This window comes from Trichomycterus rosablanca, chromosome 19 (genome assembly GCF_030014385.1).
Source record: "Trichomycterus rosablanca isolate fTriRos1 chromosome 19, fTriRos1.hap1, whole genome shotgun sequence".
Lineage (NCBI taxonomy): Eukaryota > Metazoa > Chordata > Actinopteri > Siluriformes > Trichomycteridae > Trichomycterus > Trichomycterus rosablanca.
In genome coordinates this window covers 7,520,578-7,536,418 of record NC_086006.1, presented here as the reverse complement: position 1 = coordinate 7,536,418, position 15,841 = coordinate 7,520,578, and positions in this window count along the sequence as shown.

The following is a 15,841-nucleotide window of genomic DNA, read 5'->3' as shown; positions in this document are numbered from 1 at the left end:
GAACTTTCAGTAGGTTGTTTATAGCCTCTGAATGATGACAATGGTCCTTCTGATAGACTCACATTTTCAAAATTGTCCATTATTATTTTAATAGAATCCAATCCGGACCATTTTCTCTTAGCGTAAAGTAACAGTGTTTCTCACCTTGGCAAAAGGTTATTGAGTACGGAGTGCTCTCTCAGTAGTGACATTATTCTCCTCACTGTAGAGTATATGAATGAGCTCATAATGTTTTATAATGCAAAGAAAAGGCCAACATAACTCTTGAAAGCAGTCTGTGTAGCAGTAGTTCATCAAGGACTGTACGAGTATGACATATTTATGCGAATGTATTTCCCTAGGTCACACCAGGCAATGGTGTACTGTCGCTTTAACTAAGCCCCTGCAAAACGTTCTGCCTTGGTGTATTCTGCAAAGCAGCAGATCCGTCCTGCAATTCCTTACTGGCATTAGGGTGTCCTGCAGGTAAAGAAAGACTCTTTGGAGAATTTTACCTCTGTATTTTCTTGGTAGAGAAGTACCAGTCTAAATGTAGTGAATATGAAATGTTTAATGTAAAATTTGTGCTATTCTTTGGAAGTGAGAAATGCTTTATTTCTATATGCTGTAGCAGTTATAGAAAGGTCATGGAAATGATAGTTGCCCTTTTGAGTACCATCATACATCGTATTCACTTTAAAAAAAAAGAGAAAGAATGCAGCATTGAAGGAAAGTTAGAACACTGTACAAATTTTAATTCTGTAAGCCTTTGTAGATGCTGCTACTGCATGCTCACTTTTAGATGTACACATGAACAAACACAGTTGGAACTGTCCTTATAGTTAAGATAGAACAAACTACATTTGGACATCGGCAAGGTTAATCAGAATACATTAAAGGTATTAATGACTGAGCATGTAATACACTGTCTTAAATGTATTGCTTTAAAAAACTCTAAAGGTCACACTGTGTCACTGTGCAACTGTCAACAAACTTGAACCCAATAGTGCCCCCAGAATATGAAGTTGAATCCATTCATTCACAAAATGATACATTTATTCATTTACTGTCTGTTTCACCAGGCTTGTGACTTGCCCTCGGGACAGGACAGGTTGCCAGTCCATCACAGGGTAGACACACACACACACATTAACATCTAGGGGAATTTTAAAAGTTCCAGTTCACCTGACTGCATGTCTTTGGACTGTGGGAGGAAACCGGCGCTCCCTAAGGAAACCCACACTGACACAAGAAGAACATGCAAAATTCACACAGAAAGGACTCAGACCGCTCCACCTGGAAGTCAAACCCAGGATCTGTGTTGCTGTGAGGCGACAGTGCGATCCACCAAGACATCGTGCCACCCTGACTGAATTGTAATAAAAATGGAGTTGACAGCATTATAATGCATTACATTACATTACAATAATGGGGGGGGGGCAATTGTTGCGATATTGGCCAAGGTGATCCGTTCAATGGGTAAATTAAACCTTAAATAATTAACATCTTAAGTCATCTGTCAGTTTGCCCTCACAAATAACTTTGAACATGGAGAGAGACCAGATTTACCATTAATCATAAAATTAAGTAAAGCCTTAAAACTAACAATTTAATTCAGTCTTCATCAGATAGCATTTTATTTTAGGTGCAGCAGATCCAGAATAAAGATTGGGGCATCGGGGCTGATGTGCACTGAATAAAAAAGTACAATTAAACAATCGGGGAGATACAATAAGTGCAATCACAATTCACAATTTTAAAATGACATTACTTACTTGCAATTTACTTGTAACTTATATGATTTCCCCCCCTTTGTAGATACTTGCTTGATGTTTAAATTTGGTCTGGGTGGCCCTAATTCTTTAGTTGCTAATTTATCCTGATTACTACGATGACTGAATGGCATTTCCCTTAATGACACGATAGAGTTGCTCCGAACTGAGGTAATGGTAGTCATGGTGACGAGATCGCTAGCTGCTCCAATTATCGCTACACCAGTTTATGTGTGACGCAAGCACGTAAGTGCGAGCCCTCCCGGAACCCATTCAGAATGTATTGCAGTGCCTACAGTTCGAAAAAAAAGTGCCTTAACATGAGTCTATGAGAGCAATCCGGGGCGATTTTCAATCAGACTGAAATCACCCAAAAGGGGCGGTACTGTACGGAACACAACTCAACGCTGATTGGACTACGATATTCAGAGGCAAGACAGACTGTCCCGAACAGTCACAGCTAGTTTAACACTGGTTGAATGTGATAGAAAAATTTCTTCCCTTTTGCCCTTTGGTGGTGCGTTGCCCGATTCGCCCTAAGGAACGAGCCGCCCATGCTCAATTAAATCCAATCTAAAAGCAAGCCCAATGGACAAGCAATATGAAATTGTGTTGTTATGCTAATTTCTTTTCTCAGCTGAAAAAATTATTTGTATTATTTAATGTTACTTAAAATAATAGTGTTGAGAGTTAATTATTTTACCGACACACAACACTGCTTCTTTCCGTGGCTCGATGGCTTGATGGGATGCACTGTCACCTCAAAGCAAGAAGATCCTGTGTTTAATTCCCAGGTGAAGTTTGCATGTACTCATCGTGTCTGTGTGGATTTCCTCCCGGTGCTTCGGTTTCCTCTCACAGTCCAAAGACATGCAGTCAGGTATGTGTGTGTGTTTGCCCTGTGATGGACTGGTGACCTGCCTGGGGTGTTTCCTGCCTTTCAACCAGTGTAATATGTGTGTTATGTGTTTTGGATAACTTTGTTCCTTTATTTATTATTTATTTTATTAGTTTATACTGTATAATTCAGCCTAATATACTGTACAGTAAGGAAAAGATTCCTTTTCTCAACACTATAATACAATCACAGTCATAACCTAAGAACAGAAGATGCATGTAAAAAAGAACAACAAAAACAAGGCAAAATTGACAAAATCCAACTCACTGACAGTAAAAACCACAATTGGACAAGAAAAGGCATGAGTAGGAACATTACCTAAGCTTGTAGCAATGTAAAGCTTGCTTGACTGTATGCAGTGTCGTCTCATTGTACTTGTACAATGACAATAAAGGTATTCATATTTGTATATGTGTTCCAACAGCTTCTAATGAATGGAAGACCTGGTTTTTGGTTGTTCTTGGATTATATCTGATGATCCACTTGAATTTGCTTTTTAACAAAAGACAGTTTGGTTTTCTTTCCATCTTTGGCAAGAGACCACACAAGGACAAGCATTGTGTGACAAATTCCATATAGATTTACTTAAAAGACAATAAAATGTTGTTCCTGTTCTATTACGCAATCAAGCGTTTCATTAACATGTGACATATCACTGCTTCTATCAGCTGTGTTTTATTACAGTCGCATGCAATACCTTTGGCATATAATACCAACCACTCTCTTTTTCAATGAACTACTTAATATTCAAATTGAAGTGTTAAATGATCTATGAAGACTTGTTTCATTGAGCACATTTTAAGCAGACACCACAAAATGTGTGAAAACACGAGTGTTTAGGAAGAGTATTTCAAGTTCCAAATCACTCTCAGGTCTTACTATAATTAGTGAGGTATTTTGAGTTTGCCCATCAGACACAGACCAGCAGAATTAAGGTCATGGGCTCATGGGGTCAGATCCACTTTCCCTGCATTAACCCATACCATAATTGAAGTTTTGGATTTATCATACAGCATGTGCTGGCAGCCAGACTTCATCCATCCATACAAATACACTTTTTGGCATATAATATGTGGATACATGAACATCACATCCTCATTTTATATCCTACCAAAATCACATGTAATCATGGAGTTGGTCCCTATTGGCTGCTGCCGGAGCCTGCAGTACATTTTGGAATATGCCTGCTAGGAATCAGTTCCATTCAGTCACTTAAGCTTTAATAAGATTTAAAGAGATTGGGCACTAATGTTAGGTCATGAAGTATGGCTTATGATCTGCATAGTTCAGCACTAAATCATAATGGTGCTGAGGTCAGATCTCAGTTGGCAGAATGTTGGATGCACTGATCTCTGCAGCACAACGATTCCTTATATTTTTGTCAAACCTTCCGGTCAAGGCTCTCTATGTATTGATGTTTGCGATTGCTCCGCAGTAGAATCCCAATCCATGAAGCATATACAGGCTGTGTGTGTTCCGCTTCTGTCTTGACCTAGAGAGCAATATGCCCTGCTTCCAAAAATGAGGACAGCTCGGAGGCACTGCGGCCATGAATTCATTTTACTAACTGGATATCTGGCTAACTAGCTATTACAGAACAAGTGTCAGTTCTTTAATGCTCTCAGCTGGTTGTGAGAGGGAATGGACATCATGCTGTAAGCAGTATTTGTTGGTGGACAGCTGGCCCTGGCAGACCCAAGTGGGTACAGACTAAGCAAATATTAAGGTTCAGTTAAACCGTCAATTTGTGAAGTGAATAAAAGCAATGTGGGTTTTATGTTTACTGGCTTGGTCAATAAGACGGATGAATAAATAGTGTCTAATGTGCACGGGCAGTGAACGCTGACTTTAGTGCATCTCATTATTAATTTATTGACCCTGTGAAGAATGAGCAAGAAATAATGCAGCATTTACAGCAATAGGCTAATATTAGGCTGGATCTGTACCATTCAGTAGTCATATCACATGTATAACATTTTCGCTGATAATTAATTGTAAAACAAATATTTGCAATTAACAATTGATTTTTCCTTCAGGCCACTCAATACTTTGTTTGCATCAGCACCACCATACAAATGTTATTTCATTAGAAAAGAAATGTCATCAGAGTCTTTAAGTTGTAAATCAACACAAAAGGCAGAGATCAACTGCATCGGGGATTAACCTTGAATGTTCTGGGCTTACTTCTACATTGTGCTTATTAAAGCAGGCCTATTTGCTGTTATTGACTGTTTTTAAAAGAGATATTGAGATAGGACCAGTTAAAAATGCCTTTGTGACAACCCACCAATTGAGAAACGCCTTTCAGTATTTACATTTTTAATTATAGGCCGCTTTTGTGCTTCAGTGGTAAATTACGCTGACCCACTGCTGCCGGGGTCCAGGGTGTAAATCCGTAGCAGTGCTGTCGACAGGTCAGACGTCTACATACAGACATACATACAGATTGGCTTTGTCTTAGGGTGGATGGCTGAGGCCCAACAATAAATTGGTGTCCTATATGGGGTGTGTTAATGCATTGCACCCAGTGGTTCCAGAAAAACAGGACTCACCATGATCCTGACCAGGATAAAGCAGTATATAATTATATGTAATTCATTAATTTATTTCATCGTCTCATTTGATGAAAAAAGCCATTATGTGTAATATATAAAATCTTTCATATCAGACATTCTGCCCATATCTGGCTATATGCAGCATTAATGCTAAGTGGCGACTACAGCAGCGTACTCAAGTGTCAGATAAGGCTTTGGGGAAATGTGATCGGCCGTGTAAAAGGGCCTTCACTCCTGTTTTATTCATCAATGGAGATGCCATGACCAAAGTGTGTGGCTCACCAATGATGTGCATTAGAATATGTTTTCATTATTGTGAAAATCAGAACATAGCAATGGTGCAGAACTGAAAGATCTGACAATGATAAACATCTTCTACATGATAGAAGGTGAACATAAAAAACACAAATTGGACCCAAACTAGACATTGGTCTTTATTGCTGAAACACTGAGTCGAATAGCCATGGGATCAAACTAATGTGTGAGTATAGAATAGAGGAATAGAGGATAGAGGAAATATTGTGATGAATACTGATGGATTTCCCTTAGATTGCTCCACAATCACAATTACTACTTGTCCCATGTCACAAAAGAACCCAGACAAACATCTAAAAGACCTTTCTTGCCTTAAATAAGGTCAGCTTTATAAGTTAAGCTCCACCATTAGAAAGAGGCTGGTCAAAATTTTATTTATAATATAATTGCAATTGTCCAAAAAAAAACACCTTGATGAACCCTTAGCCTTTTTGGACTAATGTTCTGTGGACTGATGATTTGAAAGTGGATCTTTTTAAGATCCTGAGTCTGGTTATGTCCGACATTAAGCCAATACAGCATCATATTAACAGTCAAACATGGTCGTGATAGTCTGATGGTGTATGGATGCTTTGCTGCTTTAGGGCCTGGGGAATAATTGACAAACCCATTTACCCATGTTGTCTATCAGAAATGCCCGATGAAGAATGTCCAGTCATCAATCTGTGATCTGAGGTTTAAGCACAGCTGGGTTATGCCACAAGACAATGATCCAAAATGACTGAAATTTGAAAAGCTTTTAAAAATCAAACTTTTGGTTTTGAAGTCCTAACTTGAACCTCCATTATAAAGCTGTGGCAGGACCTTAGTGGCCAATTCTGCAGAATTAATATAATTATGCAAAATAAAATGGAAAGTATTTAGTTACAGCTGTGGCACCATCAGTTACTTACCAGGGGTCAATTCATTTTTCATGCAGGACCAATTGGTTCACCACCGGACGGTGCTGCAGAGGAAGCAAAACTGCATTGGTTCTGCTGCAGGAATGCAGTAGTTGCAGCACTGCTGATGTGGATCATTGAATTTAACATTGATTTTATTTCCCCAGAGACACCCGGACCTCTGCAAGGCACAAAACGTGGCTTTGGTCAGAATTTCAGATCTCCCTTGTTCATGGAACATGACACTTGTCTACAATCATCTTGATTGTTAAAATGCTTTGTGGTCTTCCTTTGCCGGATATTAAGTTGCGTGCCACTGGTAATGTATCTCTTCCACTCGCAGACTGTTGACCTGCTGGTTGCAATGGAAGCCCTGATACACCTTGAGCGGCTGCAGATCCGGTTTCTTAAGATGCTGGTAAAATGTAGTATTGTATTTCGGGTGCGCAATGATGACTTATCGCGTTTCATGCAACGCCAGAAACAGAACATGTGAATGTCATATTCAAAATTCTCGCAATTCACTAAATAATTGTAACCTGGAATCATTTGTGGATTTAGGCCAGTGTCAGCTGTGATGACGGATGCTCCCTGCACACTTCGCTCTCAAAAAGGGTCACCACTTTATCCACAACTCTTATCTACAAAAGAGGGATTTGTACTCCCACCCTCCTTGTTGAGGACCGTCTTGTCCAGCTGATGCAGCCGAGGGGGTGGAGGGTATGACTGGAGGCAGTGGGAGGGGGCTAAGGTGCACGCTGACCCTCCAGGTTGCGTTCCCCTTTAAAAGTCACGGCACACTCTCTCATGCAGGAGCTGCTGCGGCAGTGCAGGAACACTGCTGAGCTGTGCAGTTTAAAGAGCCAGCGAACAGGCGATGAGGAATAGGGAGAGGGAAAGAGGGGGAGGGAGGGAAGTAGAGGGAGATAGCAGAATGAGAAGGAGAGAGAGCACCAACAATGTCATTTCGTTCAGCAGCCGATGCTGCAGTCAACTTTGCTGCACGAGTAAAGGCACACCAGACTCTTCTCATGCTGCCAAGTCGAGAGGATGAGTGAGTATCAAAAGTTCGATTTTTTCTCTAGAATTGAGTTTTACTGTAAATATGCAGCTCTATGACAAGCAATTTTTAGGATTTTGTGTGTATTTCTGCATAAGACTAATTGTCCCACCTGGACAAGGTTTAGAGTGGCCGGTATCAATCTACATCAAGTGCTATTTCATTTTTTGTTCATACCTTTGTGCTAGTACAATGTGGTTGACTCCTGTCATATGCTTTGCACCAGCCGGCTCAGTATCTGACTACTAGTGTGCTAACGCATGGTATGTTTTTGAAATAGCAAAGAAGGACTGCCTAACAGCCAAAAAAGGCTGGATGTAAGAGATCTGTAGTTGTGTGGGTGGAATGTCCATGTATGCTGGCATAAATAATAAATTAAATAAAAAATGCACGCTCCTGTTTAGTTTATCTTTCTCAGTCAGTTGTACTCAGAGCTGTGTCAGTCTTGCTGTGTCTTCAGTATACTAAAATGTTTAAGCTTTAGATTTAGGTTCTGAAGGCTTTCATTTTGTATGAGCATCTGTGTGTGACGGAATGGAAAGAGTTAATCGTTCTGCAGCAGAAGTGAAAGTAGAGACAAGTTTTGAAGGCGGCCTAACTGGGACAGAAGGTTAGAATGCTCAATGCATGTCAGCTAGCAGGGTCACGTTTACAAAATCATTTAACAAATTTTGACGTTGGTTTTTAATCTGATCAGGTGCATAAGCACATGGGTAGTGCATCACAGTGTTGTGGCTTTCACTGGCTTTGAGGAGGCTAGGTAGAGTTGCTAATGCAATTTGGATGGCTATTCATGCATTCGTAATTAAATTCATTGACCTTGTTGCTACCTGTCCTGCCACCACCTACCAAAGTTGAGGGCAAGAGAAAAGCTGTCTGTGCTAACTTGCTTTTGATCTCCAGCTTTAAACACATAATGCTAGCTTGACTCCACAATAAAGCAAAATGTATCTGATAAAATCTGTAAAATCTGCAACGTCTGGCATTCATGAGGTTCATTTAATTTGTTAAGCCCTTGCATGAACTTTGTTTTCTATATGTGGTGTGCACCAAAGCTTTAGAGTGTATTCCAACAAACATTCAACATCTTAAACCTCACCGGATATAAAGCAAGTTTTAGGTATTTATACCTGCGAGAAGTAATCCATCACTGTCAGATTTTGACGTGGTTAGTAGAAACTGCAGGTTTTTGCAGCTCCTCGAAAGGGGGGGTGGTTCTTCTACTGCAAATTGCCGCACTCACCTGACGTTCTTTGCACCCCCTCCTCTTCCCTGTCCCATCTATTTTCCTCCCTATACTCTTTCCTCATCTCTACCTCTATCCCTCTCTTCCTCTTCTTTCTGTACCTCCCCAGAGACCAGCTGCCCGGTATAGTGCAATGTGAGCATGTTAGCACTTGGCAAAGCATGCAGCACTTTTCCTTGTTTCCATACCACGTGAGAAGATACATGACGAAAAAAAGAAGCTCTCCTGCAGTCCTGCAGCAAAGCTCCTGCAGCATGGAAATAGCTATGGGGCAGCAGTGCAGTCACATGGAAGAATGAGCCAGCAAGACAGCAAGTGAGTGAGAAAGGATGAATAACAAATGATGATTTTTATAACTCTGCTGCCTAGTTTCGCAGCATCTATATGTCCTCAGACTCAAAAAAAGAGAGGCAGGATATAGAGGTAGTACTGAGTACAGCCCGGCCACCACACTGCACCCCCCCCACCCCACCCCCCACGCACATTTTCTGCCAATGGTGCATTGTCCCATACCAGTGCTCCAGTTCCGATGATGTAATCAATGCAGCAAGCTTTGAACTTGCCCGAGTGAGGATTCCTCCTCACTTATAACCTACTGACTTGCTACCTCAATTTACTGAGGGTAAAATCAGTTCATCCATTGTGGGGTAGAATGTAGGTGCATAGCATTTACCCCTATATTTTATTTTAATATTATACACTAGAGGATTAGTATAAAATAATGGTAACTAGACTTACTTAACTCCAAACCATAGTTTTACTGTGGTACTGTGACACTTTATGATAGTGGTCACCAGGTTTATTATAGGTTAAAATGTATTACTACTATGGTTACAGCCATAGTGCTTTTGGTAAGCATAAATGATTAAAAATATAATTAGAAACGTCTCATTATATTTATGTAGGGTTTACGTAGGGTTTACGTAGGGTTTCTTTGGGTGTCATACCCTGTATCGCATTGTAATGGTTTTACTGTGGTACTAAAAAATTAACTGTTATATTAATAAAAGCTAAACAAAAAGTAACCATGGTAGAATCAAACTTTTCTAGGCAAAAACAAATTATTATCATAATGTATTATTATTTTTTTAGTAGTGTTTCATTACTATAGTATTACATTTAAAGCACACCTCCATGAGATCCTTTCCCAGACAGTTTAGCTATTAGCAAACTATAATTTTCTTTTGTGCTAAATTTTCTTTTCATCAATTAGGGTTAATTATATATATATATATATATATATATATATATTGTCATTAACAAATTGTGCACATTTATTGCAGTCTTTTTACTTTACTTTTTACTTTCTAATTAACCTGAAAGTAGTGTATTCTTTCATCCCTATACATGGAACATAGACTTTAGGTTCTGGTGACAGAACACTTACTAATGACTGATTTGTTTTATTTGTAAGAATATTTAAGCAGATTTAAAGCAACATGCCTTATTTAGATCAAAGACTATGAATGCTATAAATAAAGATAACTTATGATTTTGTTTGATTGCGTCATAATAGCGTGGAAAATTTTACAAAATGGTGCAGATTTAATGCAGCATAATTCACCAAGATCAAACATTTTTAACATTTTAGCTAAAGGAAACTGGTGTCTTGTTTAGCCAGTCATAAAAATAAAATGCTATGGATAGAAATAACCTAGTGTTATTTTATTATTATTAGTTTACTTATTTTTTGCACCAAAAAATCTTGTATTTAAATTTTGTAAGCATGGGATGTCATTACTAAATGGTTCATATATAATGCAGCTCACATCAACACATTCATTCCCTTACAATTCAGCTAGAGGCAGTGGAGTGTGTGTTTCACAGTGTGCGAGAGTATATGTTATGGCTAGAGTTAACTCATGGTTATGGTCCTGCACCAAAAAATATACATTACAAAATGCAATCAATTCGGATTATGCAGATGAAGGGAAGTAATCAGCTATTTCAGCTTTGTATACAGAACATACAGCGGTTAATGTGCCAATCCCATGATAATTATCCTGTTTTGCACCAAAAATGTGTAATCATATACGCAGTGTTTCATCACCAAAATAAAGATTTAAAATTACACCTTTCTTACCAAGATCTTTCTTATAAAAAACAAGTGATGAAATGAGGCAGTAAACTCAGTCAGTCATATAAGGAACATATGCTATGCATTCTGATGACTCGAGAGAAACGGCACTCCAATGCAGTAGCCCGTTTGCCTATCATCAGTCTCTTCATGGCCACTGCAGCTGCTGCTTTGCTCAGCCACATGTGCAGGGGGCTTACTGCAGTGGGACATACTCGAGCAGATGTGGACCCCCAGACCCCAGCTAGGTGCACTGATATGCAAACCCATCAATGTTTGCATCAGTTAAATGTGCTAGCAGGTAACTGCTTAAGGTTATGACAGATGATAACACACTAAAACATGATTTGTGCAAATAGAAAGTAAAAGACAATTTAAGCGAGAGACTCTATCAGAGAAAAGCGAATCTAGAGAAAATGGTGAAAAGCAGAATGATGCAGCATAGCAGAAATGTGAAATGTTTGCTCTCTTGACTTTGCTCGGTTTATTGATAAGGTCATCAGTATGAGAGTGTTGAAAGTGCAGCCACTATCCAGAACTGTACAGTAGCCCATACTGCAGAGAGAGAGAGAGAGAGAGAGAGAGAGAGAGAGAGAGAGAGAGAATGCTGAGCTATGCTGCTGCACTGTAACTCTACAGGATGCTGTGTTTGAAAAACGGTGTACTGTAACAGCCCGTCTCCTGCAGAGCAACTGATTCAAACTTAATTATGTCTAAACCATGCCTCTAACCAGGTCTGATAAATTTCATGCCCAGAGTTTATTTAAAGAATTATAATGTATTTGTTTAACCTAAATTCAATTACTGAATTATATTTATAACAATTCATTAATTATTCATCTTAAATAGTGTTAAATATTTTAGGAAAATCCTGATGCATTTTACTCAGTAAGTTTTTTTTCTTATTAAATAATAATAATAATAATTAAATTAATCAATAAATCAATAACAAACGCCTTTAATATTTAATTGTATTTTTCATGATTTATGTTGTTTTTCATATAATTGTTATTTTAATAATAATAATAATATTTATAATAATAATAAATATTATTATTGTCATTATTAATTATTATTATTATTATGTTTATTGTCTTTATTATTTTAAAAGACCTGTACATTTAATAAACTGTTTAGCAGTATATAATAACTTACTACTAAATTAGAACGAAACAAAATAAAAAAAGAAATTATAAATGTGAATGAGAGATCTTACAAGTTTTACAGGCTATGTAAGAGACTAATAAATCAAAATTAAAAATTACTTTATCTTTTGTAAAATATTTCACAGTTTATGTCTTTTTACTGGGTAAATTAAATTATTTTTTAAATATTTGAATTGGTTAAGTTGTATTTAAATTTCAAAAGTTAATAATGTTTATCAATAATATCTAATGATAATGCAGGTTTTGACTAAAATAAGCATTTATAAAGATTTTCAGTTTATAGTAGGATTAACTGTACAAATCTGACCAGCAGGAGGCGCAATGCGAGTTCCTTCGTCTTAAAGCTTTAAGTGTTAACTGCGATTAACTTCAGAATTAAGCAATTATGCAGAAAAAAAGTTAATTTAAAAAATACACAATACATCAAATTAATCACTATATATTTACTATATTAACTGCGAGTTTTGAGGAAGTAGAAGAAAACCAGAGTACCCAAAGAAAACCCACGCACAAACAGGGTGTAAATCCTAAACGAACGTGGGTGTAAATCCATGCTGCTGTACAGCAAACCTTTATATTATTTTATATTCATTATTCTGCTGGTCAGTGCTAAATAATATAACTAAAAACAGTCTATTATTGATTGGTTTGCACCACTCAAATATAATTTGCTCTTATTTGCTTGAGTAATGTCAGTACATGTACATGAAGAAGCAGTGCAATAAAGCACAGGGGTAGAATTTTTAGATGAAAGATAACTGGTGCAAAATGGATGTGTAAATGTAGGCCCTTGGAGGTCCTCTGGTTTCCTAATTACTTTCAAAAATAGGCCTGTAGGTGGATTGGCTGGCCTAAATTGACCCTGGGTGTGAGTGAGTAAAAATGTGAGTTTATAATACAAAATAGAATAAGATTAATATGTAAATTAATACATATCTTTTTCATTTAAAGAAAAAGCTTAAAGATAGCTCAGACCCTATATCCTGGCATTTAAGACCATTTTTGTTAGCCTGTGAATCATCGCACTGATGTAAATATAGTTAGTCATTTACTACTCGATACAGCATGAAATCTGCACTTCTTAGTTCAAACAATCAGCTAAACTGTAAAGACCAGCAGAAATCGGTTTAGATAAAAAAAAAGAGATTTTATAAAGCTGGCATTTATTTGTTTTGTTGACCCTGATATAATTAATATTCTTCTATATGAAATATTCCCAGTAAGAAAAGGACAGTTGTTGGACATTGTTATTAACATTATTATTATTATGTTTATTATCTTTGTTATTTTGTTAAATGTAGGCCTTTGAAGGTCCTTTGGTTTCCTAATACTTTCAAAAATAGGCCTGTAGGTGGACTAGCTGGCCTAAATTGCCCCCTTGGTGAGAGTGAGTAAATGTGTACATTTGTGATAATACGGAATAGATTTTCACCATATGAATTAATACATAAATTTATAAATATGTAAAAAAAAGAAAAAAAGACCCTATATCTTGGCATTTAAGACCATTTTTGTTAGCCTGTGTATCATCGCACTGATGTAAATATAGTTAGTTTGCAGTCTAGTCCTCATTTACTACTCGATACAGCATGAAATCTGCACTTCCCAGTTCAAACAATCAGCTAGAAAGACCAGCAGAAATCGGTTTAGATTTTAAAAAAAAAATGATTTTATAAAGGTGGCATTTATTAGTTTTGTTGACCCTGATATAATTAATATTCTGCTATATGAAATATTCCCAGTAAGACAGCTGTTGGACATTATTATTAACATTATTATTATTATGTTCATTATCTTTGTTATTTTGTTAAATGTAGGCCTTTGAAGGTCCTTTGGTTTCCTAATACTTTCAAAAATAGGCCTGTAGGTGGACTAGCTGGCCTAAATTGTATCATCGCACTGATGTAAATATAGTTAGTTTGCAGTCTAGTCCTCATTTACTGCTCGATACAGCATGAAATCTGCACTTCCCAGTTCAAACAATCAGCTAAACTGTAAAGACCAGCAGAAATCGGTTTAGATACAAAAAAATTGCTTATAATTTTAAAAAGGTGGCATTTCTTTGTTTTGTTCACCCTGATATCATTGATATTCTGCTACATGAAATATTCCCAGTAGGAAAAGGACAGTTGTTGGACATGACACTTTTCCAGTGTCATTTGATGGATAAATTGTGGTTGAATTTGAAGTTTATTATGTGTTATGTCTTTCTGGTGGTTGTTAACGTAACTTTAGGTTTTTAATATCTGGGTAATTTTTCTAAGTCTTCATTACTAGGCGTGGTATGATGTGAATAGAATAGAGTCACAATGTTTAGCTAAATTTTACAAAATACAAAAGTTCTGGTCACTAAGCCTGGCCAGTGTCAAAAATATTAAACTCATTCAATATTTTATTAAAATAATTCAATACATATTAAATTAATTCATTCTTAATGAATTAAGACCAGCTAGGAGTGACTAGAAGCTAAAACCAGCTTGTCGGTTCAGGCCGGGGTTTTTCCAAGCAGTTTGTGCTAATTTAATGTTATAACATTACACTAGCATTTTTGACCTAATTAGCATCTGAGCTACTTTTAAATAATACGTAAAGTAAATATCTTACCCAAACAATTGTTTTCTATTTCTTTACCCATTAAACTTCTCTCATAACTTCCTTTTTTTGTCGTGCCCTTGTTGTCCTCTCTCTGTATATTCAGCACAGCTGGCGGGGGCGCTGTGAGCTCTACAGGAACATGCCTTGACTTGTACCGGCTTGTCTGCAGGCAGCTCAGGCTTGTGGTCAGCAGCAGCAGCAGTGGGTGTGTGTGTGTGTATGTATGAGCATGTTTGTGTGTTTTCTTCACACACTGACCCTGTCAGAGCTCTGAACAACACATTCACGTCCTGTACATGTTTCTTATTTATTATTATTTCTGACTGCAGGTATTTCAGTAAGAACTGGACTGGCTTTTAACATCCAACAACAAGGTAGGAAACTTTATGATGTGTGTGTGTGTGTGTGTGTGTGTGTCAGTTTTACAGGTGGAAGTTACTTTTGATGTGTTACCCCACAAAACCTTGATTTTCTTTGTTTTCTACTTTTAAAGCAAATTAGCTGTATAGCATTTATTCAACATGTTCACTTACCACGTTCATTAATTTATAAAGATAACTTAGGAGTAAATTTAACATCATAAAAGTGTGTGAAAACATGTACCAGGTAATTTGTTGTGGTACAAACACCTACACAATACAGCCAAATGTATGTGGTTGTCAAAATGTAACTAGCTGGAGAAATGGAAACAAGACAACTCATTTCTGTGTGTTTAGATAATTTCTTTCTCAGTCTAGTGATACACTTGCTTAGAAATTGTTTCATCAGCTCTGTATCATTGTGTACTATGGATACTTTTAACCTATTTACAATAATAAGTAACATTAAATATCACCCTAAATTTTATGGTGGAAGGTAATTTAACATAGTACAGTAGATTGCATGTTTACAATCTAAGCAGTTGAGGATACCTCTGCTTATGGACTCAACAGTGGCAGTTTAGGCTTGAATCAGCAACCTTTCTACTTTTTCGACTTTTAGAGCAAATTAGCTGTATAATCCACAGGGCTAAACTAACACCGACAGTACTGGATTGATTCATACAATAGTGAAATAACTCATTTAGAACAGTAATAAAGACTTCAGTTCACCACTCTGTGTATCAGTTGTATGTTAATCTAACAAAGTGGAGTTGACACCATATACATTTGTTTAACATAGAAAGATTTGTTAAACATTTAAAATACAATTTTAAAAGAAATCACTCATATTATATTTGTAAATATAGTAAATATTGTACAAGTTTAGAAAGTTTACATTTCATTTACAATTTAAGGTTGATTGTTATGTAACACTA